The 13,783-nt window shown below is 53.1% G+C and overlaps 1 long non-coding RNA gene across 1 annotated transcript; it reads right to left on the bottom strand.

Moving 5' to 3' along the window:
• Positions 1-4,918: 4,918 nt before the first annotated feature.
• LOC105541593 lies at positions 4,919-13,427 on the bottom strand. The gene is made up of 2 exons (XR_001006356.1): positions 12,630-13,427; positions 4,919-7,916 (listed from the first exon to the last, which is right to left on the bottom strand). It is a non-coding gene; the product is annotated as an uncharacterized LOC105541593 (long non-coding RNA).
• Positions 13,428-13,783: the final 356 nt, after the last annotated feature.

The raw sequence follows: 13,783 nt of genomic DNA, 5'->3' as shown, positions 1-13,783 counted from the left end.
GAGTCCCTTCTCCAAGCAAGCTCTTCTAACATGAAAACTCGACCTTGATCTTGCCACTCCCAGCGGAAACCCTTCCAAAGGCTCCCCAAACGTTCAGGACAAAATCCCAGCTCCTTGCCGACACAAGCAGAGCCTTTAACTGCCATTTGAACTCCTCCACTCTCTCTAGCTTCACTTGTCACTGTTTCCCTCCTCCTCACACCTGTGCTCAGGGCTCCAGTCCCCTGGGCATGCTGCTATCCACTTCCAGGCGTTTGCACAAGCTGCCGCCTGGAATTGGAACACGCCTCGGTGGCCCTCACCTGGAGAGGGTCTGTTCCTCCTCACAGCGCCATCCAGTAGACTTTTCTGGACAATAGAAATGTTCCGCCTCTGCACTATGCGATGTGGTGTCCACTAGCCAATTGAAATGTGGCCAGTATGACCGAGGGACTGAATTGTTTATTTGTTTTTGATTTAAATGTAAATGGCCACCTGTGGCTAGCGGCTACCATATTGGATAGTGTGCAGCTCCAAGATAACACCTCTTCCAGGAAGCTTTCCTTGACTTCCCAAGCCTGGGCCAGATGCTCCCATAATGCTCTGTTCTCCAGGTGTTTATTCACCTATCTCCCCAGCTGATCTGTGAGTTCCTTTAGAGGTTTTCTCTTGATCAACATGATACCCCCAGCTCCAGGTTCTTATTAGTGACCAGTAGCTGTGCAGAGTCAATGAATTTTCTGAACCCACATCTAGGCACAGACTGGACCTTCCACGAAGACCAAATCCAAAATAACTCTGCTGAGGACCCGAGTAAATGTGTGTGTGCACACGTATGCAGTGAATTCACGTGTAGTCGTAGGTGCACACCCATTTGACCTTGGCAAGACCCATGCAGGCCTCTACCCAGCTGGGGACAGTGGTCTCACACACAGATGCTGGCGCACTGGGCTGGACAGGAAGTGAGCCTCTGAATTGGCTTTTGTAAAAATCAAACCCTGTTTTCATTCTTGTTTCTAAGATGCTTCATCTGCATTGCAGATGAATCTTCAGGGAGTTTCAAAAGAAAAGCTTCCAGTTTTCTGTGTGGGACCACCTGCACTCTCAGCTCCACATTCTATAAACAAGCCCTTGCAGGCACAAGGGGAATTTGCCATTTAAATGAGCCTTCACCTTCTAAGTCAAAGGCCCATTTCTTGGTTATGAAGCTCTTGTTAAAGTTTTGACATTGAGTTTTCTTTACATGGGGCTGCACGCTTCTATTTCCCCCACTCCTCTCCCCTCCTTTTCTCCTCCTGTCCTGGCTCCTCCCTCCCTCTTAGGACACCACCATACCTCCTGCTCTGACTGGGATGGGGTCTTCCACCCAACCGTGCCAGAGTCGGAGAGAGGAAACAAGCAGGTTTCCCGCCCTCAAGGAGTTCCCGCCTTTCTGTTGTGCTTTCAGTTCCCTACGATCTCCTTAAAAAGCAGAACCTTAGAATTATGCACTGGACAAATTCTTAGAGGCCCGATCCAATTTCCCATGGCACAGAGAGAGAGACTGAGGTCTGGGGAATGGACTGGACTTAGCCACACAGAACAGGGGAAAACAGCCTCAAGCCCGCCATCCTCAATCTGGGATTCTGGACACCACATCCCCCCACTGCTTACCCCTACTCCCTCTACCCCCATTTCCTCTACCTGGCTGCCACACTGGTGCTCCCTGACTTCTTCCTGGGCACAGACTGGTGACTAACCACCCTCAGCTGTGGCCAGGGTCTCCAAGGAGGACTCCTATTTAAGAAGTGAGGGGAGACTTCACCCCTTTGCCAGGCGGTCAACAGTTCCCCCAACAGGGATGCAATAATTACCAAGCCAGGCAGCAGGTGCCTCTATTACTGCTATTGTGTTCTGAGTCTCTTAAAATGGCATTGAAAGGGCATTTAAGATCTTACAGCCTGCAATGGGACTCCCACAGAGGACTGAAAGGTGGCCACTGCAGCAGAGGCAGAAACTGGACGTCAGGCATATGACTCAGCCAGAGTCTTCCAGAAAGCTGAGGGCAGGGGGTAGGTTGGGGAAGGGCAGGGAGTAGGGGCAGCTGGCTCCAGACCCCATTCTGCCACCCACTCTTTCTGTGGACCTGGCTGGCCTAGCCCCTTTCATTCTCCATGCCTCTATTTCCCTCTGTTCTTGAGGGTGGGGAGAGGGGAGGAACAGGGCTGCTAATGCCCTATATATGATGTGAAGGGTGGCCAGGGTCCTCTTCTCCCTGTAGCAGCCCCCACACCTGTGAGCCAAGCCCCAATCCACAAAGGCTCCAGCAGCTACAAGGAGACTCTCTTACCCCAAACAGCTTTCCTAGCTTTATCCCCAAATTAGCCCTCCCCTGCTTGGCCCTACATCCCGTAGACACTTAGGAACTGAGATCATGAATGCTAGTTGAAGCTTAAGGAAGTCAGAAAAGGAGTCAGTGTCTTTCTTTGTTTTAATAATGAGGGCATTGAGCAAAGCACTTTCTAGCCCCCGTTAGACATCAGGAAGTGGTCTCCCAGCACTAGACCCTAGTGTCTCCTGCTCCCTCTCTCTGTCTCTCTACACACACACACACACACACACGCGCGCACACACACACACGCACACGCACACACACACACACACAGTGCCATGACAAGTGAGCTCTGGAAATGTGGTGTAGTACATCCCCCACTTGGTGGTTCCCAAAACTGTTTAGCATTTAAAGGCTTTGGGAAGTCCTGCAAGAAAGACTCTGTTTAACTTGCTATTTCCCAAGCTTATGCGAGCATACTTTTTCTCAGGGTAGCACCTTTGAATCAGAAGTTACCTTTGCCTCCTGGTAACAGAGATCCAGCCATAGTGGCCTAAACAAACTAGTAGTGTCTTTGACTCTCGCCTATACAGAGGTCAGCAGCCCAGGGTTGGGATGGTGGCTTCACCGTGCCTTCAATGTCTGAAATACCTTCTCTCTCCAGGCTCGTCACCCTCAGCACTGCTGTCTATCCTCAGTGTCACCTCATGGTCCATAGTGGCAGCTGGGCTCCATCCTATCTGTATTCCAGGCAAGAAGAAAGAGAAAGGAGGGAAAATCCATGCTCTCTACCTGTCTCCCTTTTCCAGAACTTTCCCTGGAACCTCACCCAACAATTCTCTTACTCATATCTCATTGGCCACCCCTCGCTGCAAGGGTCGCTGGGAGATGTAGTCTTTTAGGTAGACACCTTGCTCCCTAGAATAGAATAAGGGTTCTATTACCATAGAAAAATGGGAACATGGCTGGGCATGGTGGCTCACACCTGTAATCATCCACTTTGGGAGGCCAAGGCGGATGGATCACGGGGTCAAGAGATCGAGACCATCCTGGCTAACACAGTGAAACCCCATCTCTACTAAAAATACAAAAAATTAGCAGGGCATGGTGGCACGTGCCTGTAATCCCAGCTACTCGGGAGGCTGAGGCAGGAGAATAGCTTGAACCTGGGAGACAGAGGTTACAGTGAGCCAAGATCGTGCCACTGCACTCCAGCCTGGGCAACAGGGTGAGACTCTGTCCAAAAAAAAAAAAAGAAGAAGAAGAGAAAGAAAGAAAAGAAAAGAAAAGAAAGGAGGGAAAAAAAGGAAAAGAAAAGAAAAAGGGGAACATGGGAACATGAGTCTTGGGTGGACAAGTGCAGTCTCAGTCACTGCTTCTTTGCGTTACAGTATTCTAGGAACTGCTTGGAGTCAGGACCAGCTGGGCCCAGCTCTTACTTCCTGCCTGTGTCTACAGGCTGTATGGCCTGAATACGCTTCCTAACCTCTCTGAGCCTGTATTATTGTCTTTAAAATGGTGGTTATCTTGAGGACCAAATGAGATAAAGTATGTGCAAGCAATTTATAAAGTGTAAGTTGTTATAGAAAATAAAGATACTCTTTTTTTTTTTTTTTTTTTTTGAGACGGAGTCTCACTCTGTCGCCCAGGCTGGAATGCAATGGCACGATCTCGGCTCACTGCAACCTCTGCCTCCCAGGTTCAAGCGATTCTCCTGTCTCAGCCTCCCTAGTAGCTGGGATTACAGGTGTGTGCCATCAAGACTGACTAATGTTTATATTTTTAGTAGAGACGGGGTTTCACCATATTGCCCAGGCTGGTCTCGAACTCCTGAGCTCAGGCAATCCACCTGCCTCGGCCTCCCAAAGTGCTAGGATTACAGTTGTGAGCCACTGTGCCCAGCCCAATACTCTTGTTTTCATTTCCTCTAAAAAACCTTGTGAAGCAAGCAGGGCAATACCTAGCTCCACATTTGAATGGAGAAGAAACTGAGGCTCTGAGATATGAATTGACTTCTATGATGATGAAATCTGAGCCCTGTTTTTGTTAATGGAGTGAACCTTGATTCCATCCTGAGCCTGAGCCCTGACCTTGGTTACAGACTGAGCCTTGATCCTGGCCTGAGTTGAAGTTCTGATTTTAGTTTTAGATGGAAGCCCAATGCTCGTTACAGACTGAACCCCACTCCCTACCTGAGCCTAAGCCCTGATCTTGATCTCTGAGTCCTGATAAAGAGGGGCCCTCTCGAACCATCTAGCAATTCCCAAAGGGTCCACTGGGCTTCAGAGAGGCACAAATGGAAGATGCTGATTCCTAGGCCTGGAGGACAGGGCTTCCTCCCATTTCGTGGTTCATCCAAACCTTGCTAAGTAGTGGGGAGAGCAGACCGAGTCTGTGGACCCTGGCAGAGACAATCAAGTAGACGTCCAGAGAAATAGGAGAAGCACATGGCCTGCTTCCCCTAGTAATTTTCCCAGCCCAGACAGCTGTAATGGGGAAGGTATTGAAATTTAAATCAGAGCCCAGCCTAACCTCTCTGCCCGCCTGCCGCCCGCTGCCGCTTCGCCTGTAATCTCAGGCTGGCTATCTCCTCCTTGGGAGAACGACAAACCGACTCAGGGAAAGTGATAAATTTTCAATTTTATTTTAAAATATACCAGATGGGAGATTTTATTGGAGCCATAAATATGTCAAGAGCAATGTTGGTGTGTGATGGGCGATGCCCCCTCCTTGGGGCCTCTCTCCCTGTTTAGAAATTCCATCAGATTCTTAATAAGAGGCTCCAGTTCGACTGCAGCAAAATAGTCTCTGTATTAAAGCAATTGAATTTCCATTTGCCAGACATCTTGTGCTTTAAGCTTCCAGGTTCCAGGGGTGTGGGGTTGCTAAGCCGATTCTAAATGAACCTAAACTAATAACTGCACAGCACGCTGGGGGCTGTGAAAGAGTGGGAGGGGAAGACCGGGGAAGGGAAGGGGAAGGGAGGAAGAGGGGAAGGGAAAGGAAAGCAGGGGAGGGAAGGGGAAGGGAGGGACAGGAGAGGAAGAGAGGAGGAGGTGCTGCCAATCACAGACCTTGGGCCGGGGAAGGGAGGGACCTCCCTCACCTTTCCAGCTCCTGCTGCCAGCCTGAGATGAAAATCCTGCAAATGACAGAAGGGCCAACTCCCTCTGTTCACAAAAGAAAAATTGAGGCCAGAAAAAGGCATGAGGGGTGATATGGCTGGGATTCTGATCCCTCTTCCCTCCTCATTGCTTTCATTGCTGTCTTCATTGATTTGCTATTTCGCAGGTCTTCTTGGGTAGGGGTCCTTGTTGAGGCTGGGGCTGCTGAGCAAGGCTGGCCCCCTCCCCCAAGACTCTCCCCTGCACCCTTTGGAAGGCTCTGCTCTGCCCTGGGGATTTGCCTCACTCGCTTTCCCCCGCAGCCCTTCTCTCCTGCATCTAGTCATTATTTGCTCCTGCAGAAATTTCAACCTTTCACTCAACCTCAAGCATCTCCTTATCCTGGAGAATGGCTCAGATTATGGGCTCAAGGACACCAGAATTGAGAGGATCAAAAGGCTGGGACACCAAGGCTCAGAGCGGCAAGGACACAGGGAATATGATTCTTCTAGAACAGCCCCTGGACTATGGGTATGAATAGGTGCTGCCTACCCACAACCTCTCCGCCCTCCTCGCCTCAGCCAACCTCAGCCAGGTCTAAGTGAAACTTGCCCAGGTTTGACAGAGGTGATGCCCAGGTAGTAAGGGACAGAGTCACAGCCAGAATTCCTCCTTCACTGAGAGCAAGGCTCCTAATCTCGCTGAGCCTCCATTCTCAAAAATGGATATACACTTCTGAACACCAACAGCAAACAAAAATAGTGGGCATACTGCTATTTACACCCCAAAATATTTGAGAGCTTAAATGAGATAATCCGTTAAAACTGTGCAGCATAATGCTGGTCCCTAGTCAGGCGCTCCAAAATGTTAGCTATTATTATTCCTTTGTTATGATAATAATTATTACTGTCCTGGTTACTTCCAGTGGGAACTGTATCTCCCTGTTGGTCTGTGTCTCCCAAGTTGTCTGGCACAGAATTCTGTAGACAGTAGCTGCTCAATATTGAGTTAAATAGTTAAGAATTTTCCATCCATTGGGACAAGACATGGGCTCTGGAGGTAATCAGAGTAGATTCAAATCCTGGTTTTGACTTCTTTGCTCTGTGTGCTCCGTGACCTCTCCAAGCCTCAATTTCTTCATCTGTGAAATGGGTGAAGTGAAAGAAGTCCTGCCTTCTTTCAGGACTGATGCATGAACCAGAGCTGGAGAAAACTTTCGTAAACTGCACTCTTTCTGCTTCCTCCTGCCTGTCTCATCAAACTGGGTCTTTCTCAAGGACCCCATGTACCTGAGCCCCAGGAGGGTCCTGAGAGAGGCAGGGCTGGGGATAGCTCCCACTATCTGCCCCTGACTCCCCCATCTCCAGCCCAGTCATGAGCTGTGTGCTGCCCTCCAGGGCTCAGCTGCTGAAAGTGGACCCGTGGACAAGATCATGGCAATGGCCATCCTGGTATCACACAGGATGTTGGAGCTAGAGATCTGATAATGTGACTGGAGAGAATGAACATATGGGATCAAGCAACAGAGATCAAGGCCAGCCCCAGCCATAGTGACAGCACCGCCAGATAATGACTGCCTCATCCACAAAGTTCTGAGTGATGAGGTTTTTGCCTCTGGATGTGGACGTGTGCTTCTCTTTGGGGAGAAGGTCCATAGTTTTCATCATCTTCTTAAAGGACTTCCAGCCCCTCAAACTGTTCAGAACCAGGAGCTCAGTTCTCCACCCAGGGTCGGCCTCCCAGCCACACCCATGTCCTTACCTGACAGGGAGAAGAGGCAGGCAGAGGGTGTGCACACACGTGAAAGCTCCTCTGTCCAGACCCCGGACGGGCCTCAGACAGGACAGTGAGCTCCCCGAGACACATAGAGAATCATGGTGAAACCTTCCAGCACAGTGCCTTCCTCACGCCAGGCGTGAGGCAGTTTAAAGTCGAGTGTTCAGTAAAGGGTTGACTCTGAATTGTCACACCCTGGGACAAGCTCCTGACTGCCTCCGGGCTCAGCAGCCACCCTACTGACCTTCAAGGTCCCTACCCGCTCTGCTGTTCTCGGAAGGCCAAGGATGGTCTGGTGGTTTGAAGCAGAAGAGTGAAAGTCGTTCCTTCATGTTGACCCAGCAACGTCTGGATCAGGTGAACATTTCCAGAGGGCTCGCTGTGTCCCCAGCATAGTGCTGCCTGCCCGTGGGGCTGAACCTGCTTCATCCTCCATTTTAGAGATGGAGAAAGCGAGCCTCAGAGAGGCCAAGTGAGTCCATCAAGCATTGAGGTCACATGGCCAGTATGTCGGGGCTGGATGGGGCAGAGCATGGCGAGGCAGCCCTGTGGGGATGCCATCTGCCGAATCCTTTCCTGGAACTCATGTCTTTTCATGCTGTGGGCCTGCAAGGGAGGCCGGGCAGGGGTGCTGTGAGGAAGCTGAGGCTGCAAGAGTTAGAGTGACCTGCTCAAGGTCACACAGCGAAGACAGGGCAGAGGTGAGGCTCCAAACTACGTCCAACCAATGCCCCATTCTCTGGTCCCTAAAGAAACAAATGTTACAGATACTTTGCTTTAAGATGTACTGAAACCCGTCCACTCATAGGCTCACTCATTCCGCAGGTGTTTCTTAGGGACCTATGCTATGTTTGGGCACTGTGCTAAGTACTGGGGAGGGGTCAGTGTCATCAAAGCAGACAACAATGCTTGCCCTCCTGGAGTTTATATTCTAATACAGTAGAAAGAGAAACAACATAAGTAAGTTAATTACAAAGTGCCAGAAGGCACTACATCTGTGGAATGCAACAGAGTAGGGTCAGGACACCCGGAGGGCCAAGTGGAGGCAGTTGAAGTCGAGTGTTCAGGGCAGACCTTGTGAGAAGATGAACATCAGGCTGGGTGCAGCAGCACATGCCTGTAATCCCAGCGCTTTGGGGGGCCGAGTCGGGTGGATCACGTGGTCAGGAGTTTGAGACCAGCCTGGCCAACATGGTGAAACCCCATCCCTGCTAAAAATACAAACATTAGCCAGGCGTAGTGGCATGTGCCTGTAATCTCAGCTACTAGGGAGGCTGAGGCAGGAGAATCGCTTGAACCCGGGAGGCAGAGGTTGCAGTGAGCCGAGATCGCACCACTGTACTCCAGCCTGGGCGACAGAATGAGACTTCATCTCAAAACAACAACAACAAAAAAAATTGATAAACATCAAGCAGAGACTTGAAGGGGCTGGAGAAATGAGCCAACCATGTGGACCCAAGGGGACGAATCCGTCAGCAGAGGAGTTGCCTGTGCAAAGGCCCTGAGGTGGCAGTGGGTCTGGGGTGCTTGCAGACAGCAGGGAGCCTGGTGTGGCTGGAGCAGAGGAATGGGAGAAGAGTGGGAGGTGATGATGGGGGAATGGTGGGGAGAGAGGAACAGATCATGCCTTGGCATTAAAATTGCCCATGGGCAGATGGGCCTTCCTGGGCAAATCCTTCACAACTAGAAGCAGAGTGGGAGTGGGGGCATCCGGCTTTCTCACCTCCCCTGGAGGAGTCTTCTTCCCCCACCTCTCCTACCCTCACCCTGCCCCACCCCATGCTGCCCCTACCCCACCTCATGCTTGTGGTGTGTCCCCAGGGAGACTGGGCTAGGCCGGGTGAAGGAGGAAGGTCCATGTCTTCCCCATAGCCTTCCCCAGCCTAGGAGTCTGCTGGCTGCCAGTCTAAGTGAGCTTTGAAGCTTCCTGGCCCTGCAGGGGCACTAGAAACCATTAGCAGGTAAACAAAAGGCCTGGGGAGGCCTATGAAGCTAGATTTATTTCAAATTGAATAAAGAGCCCTGAAGCCCAGCCATAACCAACCCCTTACTCTCCACACCCCTCCCAGACTCCTGACCTGAGGAAAGGTAGGCCCAAGGGCTTGTCCGTGGCCACACAGCAACTCGAGACCAAAGCCCTGGTAGGTCGTCTCTAGAGGGGAGAAGTTTTCTGTGCTCATGACTCATGAGTGCAGGGCAAGCCACGGCCTAGAGAAGGCCACCACAGGTGAGGACCAGGCTGGGCACCATGTGCAGAGTGGGTAGGTCAACATTGAGAACCCCTCGGGTGAGGCCCGAGCCAGTGAGTTCAGGGGTTGAGGGTCTCCTCATCCGTTTACTTGCTGCGTGATCCTAGAGAAGTGTCTTAACCTTCCTGAGCCCAACTGCAACATGGGGTTCCTCAGAGCTCTACTTTCCAGGGTTGCTGTAAAGATGAAGTGGGCTCACCCTTCTAAAGCGCTTAGGCTGCTGGGTGGCTCAGGATAAGTGTCATCCTCCCACTGCCATCCCTCGAGAATGGAGGGGCGGGCAACTGCCAGGCGGTTCCCAGGCCTGGGTCCCCAGGGCAGACCCGCGCCTCTAGCGGAGCTCATCCCTGAACTGAGGCTGCCCTCCCTACCACTGGCCGCAGAGCCTTGGAGGCAGCCAACCAGACGGGCGCTTTTAATAGCTTTTTAATGTGATGGAGCTCGCTGAGCTTGGAGAGTGGAGGCACGTCAGGGGCTTGCCTGGGGAAGCTTTCAAGGTCAGCCAGCAGCAGCCTGACCTTGAAGCCTGTCCCTTCCCAGGAACAGCCCAGGGGCTGCCGAGACCATTTGCCATCAAGGAGGCCCTGGGGGCCCGAGCTCAGGAAAAGTTAAAAAAAAAAAAAAAAAACCAGCGATGAAGAGGCGTTAAATGGATTACAGAGGCAGGTGGCCAGAGGGGATGAGGGGCAAGGCTGTGCCAGGGACAGCAACAGCAGAGACCTCCTCCTCCAAGAGGCTTCAAATAGGCTTCTCCTCCCTTGTCACACGCCAAACAGTCTCCCAAGTGGAAAGGCTGGGAAGATAAGCGACTTCCCCTTCATCTCCTCCTTCTCACAGTCTCCCCAGCAGGACAGCGCTGCTTCCTTTGTCCTGTAGATTCATAAAAATCAGGGTCATCTCCCCGAGAAATGGCTCAATTATCAGCTCCCTTCACAGAGAGCACAGAATAAGATGGGCCTTACAAAGTGGGGCCACCCACCAAGCCACCCGCACCCCAGCACACTGCCTTGGCGCTCCCCAGAGAAGGCAAGAACTCTGCAGGGAGGGCTTGGTACTGTCACCGCCCTCCTCCCCACCTTCTGGGGGCCTCTACCACAGCCCCAGTGGTGTCAGGGCTGTCTAGGCAAGATGGGACTTCAGCCCCTTCCTAGCTGCTGCTGTGAGCAGGCTGGTGGCCAATGGCCTCAAGTCTGGTGTGTAGGCTGAGCCCCTCACAGCTTACCCGGCATTTCACCCCCATTATCCTCTGTAAGGCGGGGAGTGGTATACGTCTGTTTTAAAGACGAGGAAACTAAGGTCCCTCAGCCAATAGGTAGGGGAACTAGAATTCAAATCCGAGTTCGGGTTCCCAGACCTGGGCACCACAGAGCCGGCATGGGGAGGAGCCTTGTAGGCCTCTCAGCAACGGGTCACATTCTCAGGGACTGGCGGGGCTCCCCCAGCAGCCAGGTCAAGGAGACCCCAGGGAGAACAAGAGCAGAGGGCAGCCTCTTCCCAGCTTCCCTTCTGCCCAGGGCCTGGGCCGTGGCCAGGGCACAGTGGGGAAGGCCAGGCCCCTTCCAGGACACACGCCGTGCCCCAGCCCAGAGTGAAGTCATGGGAAACACAGGGCTTCGGGAATCCCGGAGTGTCCACCCTACCCCAGGGAAGCCCAAAGGGCTGAGGAGATTTCAAGTTGGGCTGGGCACTGGGTGGCCTTGTTCCAGTCCCAGCTCTGTCATGGATGAGGAGTGGCCTTGGACAAGTTCTTGTCCCCTGTCCCCCTCTGCCCTCAGTTTCCCTATTTGTGAAATAGGTGATGATCCTCTTTGAATGGGAAGATCTCTCTGACTCACCCCCAGGAGGATCTGGCCATGCACTCACTCTAAACCGGCCTGGGTAGAGCCAGTAGCTGGAAGAGTCAGGGCTGAGCCCACAGCATGGGAATTCAGGGACGGGGTCTGCTGAATTCCAAACTTTTATTGGCAGAGCGGCCGCAGGCCCGGCTTCCCACAGACGCAGCCCAGCCCCCAGAGCAGGCCCGCAGTTCCCACTGCAGCCCTTCCAAGTGGAAACCACAATGCTGTAGAAGCCCCGCAGAAAGTAAACAGAAAGCAATGGCCCCGGGACCTCGAGGCCCCACGCCCAGCCTGGGGCAGCCCTCAGGGAGGCGGCTCCAACCAGAGCAGATTCCTGCCTGGACAAGCGTGGGGCCCCTGAGGGAGGAGCCAGCCGCCAGCGCCCCCACGCCCCCTGCTCAGATCAGAGGAAATGCTGTCTGCCTCCTGCTCAGAAGTGCTAACGGGCAGGAGAGAGCAGGCTGGGCACCAGGGGACAGAGCCCTGGTCTTAGCGCTGCTGCAGACTCCCTGGAGGGACAAGGCCAATCCTCCCTGTGCCTCACTGTCCCCATCTGAACAACAGACACGGCACATCAGCTACTTTCTAAGGTCCTTACCAAGTACTGAGAGTTTGATCCTAGAATGTGGTACAAGGTGGTCAGCTGAAAAGGGGAGAAGAATGGAGGCTGTCTCAGGGGCTCGAGCTGGGAAGGCAGGCCGGGTCTATTAGGAGGGACCCACATGGGCATCTAGTCCTGGCCTCCCTCTCCCCCTCCACACGCCATTTTACAGCAGAGGAGACCAAGGCCTTTCCCAGGCCAGCCACACACAGATGGAGCGCAGGGCTCCTTGCTGGCTCTGGGGTCCTGAGCCCAGGCCCTTGAGGAGGCTCATGCAGGCCCTGGCAGGTGCAAGCCAGGCTAGGGGGAAGGCAGTGTAATGTGGGCCAATCTTGCCCCACCCTCTCCTCCTGAACCCCCCAGTTTTTCTCCAGGGCCTGACCAGGCCTCTAGCTTGGACCTGTCTTCAGGCAGGTGAGGGGAAGTGAAGCGGGGAGGGGGACAGGGAGCAGGCAGACCTACAGGACTTGTTCCTTTCCATCTCTGGCCCCCTTGTGATGTCCTCTGCCCAAAGGGCCTTGTTTCCCAATCTCCTCCAAAGTTACAAAGTTGGCTCCCTGTCATCCACACAGTGCTAAAACCATGCTGGGTTCTGAGAAGATGGAGGAAGGCCTCCACTGGGAACCACATCCCACCGGGGACTCAAAGCCCCATTGACTGACTCCAACACTTCTGCCCCTTCTTCCTGTGGCCCCTGTCCTCGCAGGGCCTGGACATACGTCCCTGAGACTGGTCAAGGGTCAATCGTACTCCAGAAAGACCCAGACTTACCTTCCCACTTCTATGCCAGACTGTTCTCCTGAGCAGCTGCAAAAAGCCACCCCACTTCTGTAGCAAAAAACCTTCATGCAGACAGTCCTGATGGCCCATGACATATGTCCAGGCCTGTTAGAATCCTGCTTTGGTCTCTAGACCTACCCCACTATGTCCACGTCCACATGGAAAGGCTCTTGGGATCTCACCCCAAGCTCCCCAGCAGGATCCTCTTCTGGAGTTGGGAGGCAGGAGAAAGAGTCACCATAGGGAGTGGACGGGACAGGCCTCTGGCACCAGCCAGGTGTGGCTGGAACAATCAATGACTGAGTCCTGGACCAGGAACCTGGGTTCTAGTCTCAGCTCTGCCGGTGACTTACTGTGTGATGGTTGGCAGATACATCTTCTCTCTGAGCCTCGGGCGCTGTTTGTGAAGTGGCATTGTTAACTGCTCCTCCTTTGGCTGTTGGATCTCCACCACACATCACTGTCACTCCTACCTGGGCCCAGATCTTTCCCTGGCATCTTTTCCTGCCCACCTCCCCCCACTCACCACCCCTTGGAAGCACTCATTCTTGGGACCTGAGGAGGGCACAGGCAGCATGGTCCACATACCCACCTCCCAAGAGAGGCTGCCGGCAGCGCCTCCTTTTAGCCACAGGCCCTGGGATCAGTAAGCCAGGGCCTATAGCAGCCCGCATGCCCACATGGACACATGGAAACGTGGCCACGCTGCCACAGAGTCAAGAGCCCCTCTCCCTGCTGAGCAGGCTAATGCCTTAATCCCTTTACACAAAGCCTGCTGATTCTTTCCTCGGGGGGAAAGTGCTGGGGGCACAAATTGGCTTATTCCAGTGATCCAGAGAGAGGCTTCTCCTATGAGGCCGGCAGATCCATCCCTGTGCGTGGCTGTCGCTCAACTCTCTGCAGCACACACACCCCTCACTACCCTCACCCCCAAGCCTCCAGGAATCCTTGTAGATTCAGAGACACAGAGACTCCCCATGGTCCTCCCTCCCTCCTTCCAGGAGAACTGCTGAGTATTGGAGATAGACAGGTCTGGGCTGCCAAGCTCCTACACTGACTAAATTTGGGTTATCTGACCCCAGGTACGAACTGCTAGGGAGCACACGAGAAGGCGAGAGAGGATGCGCCATCCAGAAAATAGTAGA

The sequence above is a fragment of the Mandrillus leucophaeus genome, unplaced genomic scaffold (assembly GCF_000951045.1).
Source record: "Mandrillus leucophaeus isolate KB7577 unplaced genomic scaffold, Mleu.le_1.0 Scaffold241, whole genome shotgun sequence".
NCBI classification, from domain to species: domain Eukaryota; kingdom Metazoa; phylum Chordata; class Mammalia; order Primates; family Cercopithecidae; genus Mandrillus; species Mandrillus leucophaeus.
This window is presented reverse-complemented; position numbering and strand designations above follow the sequence as displayed.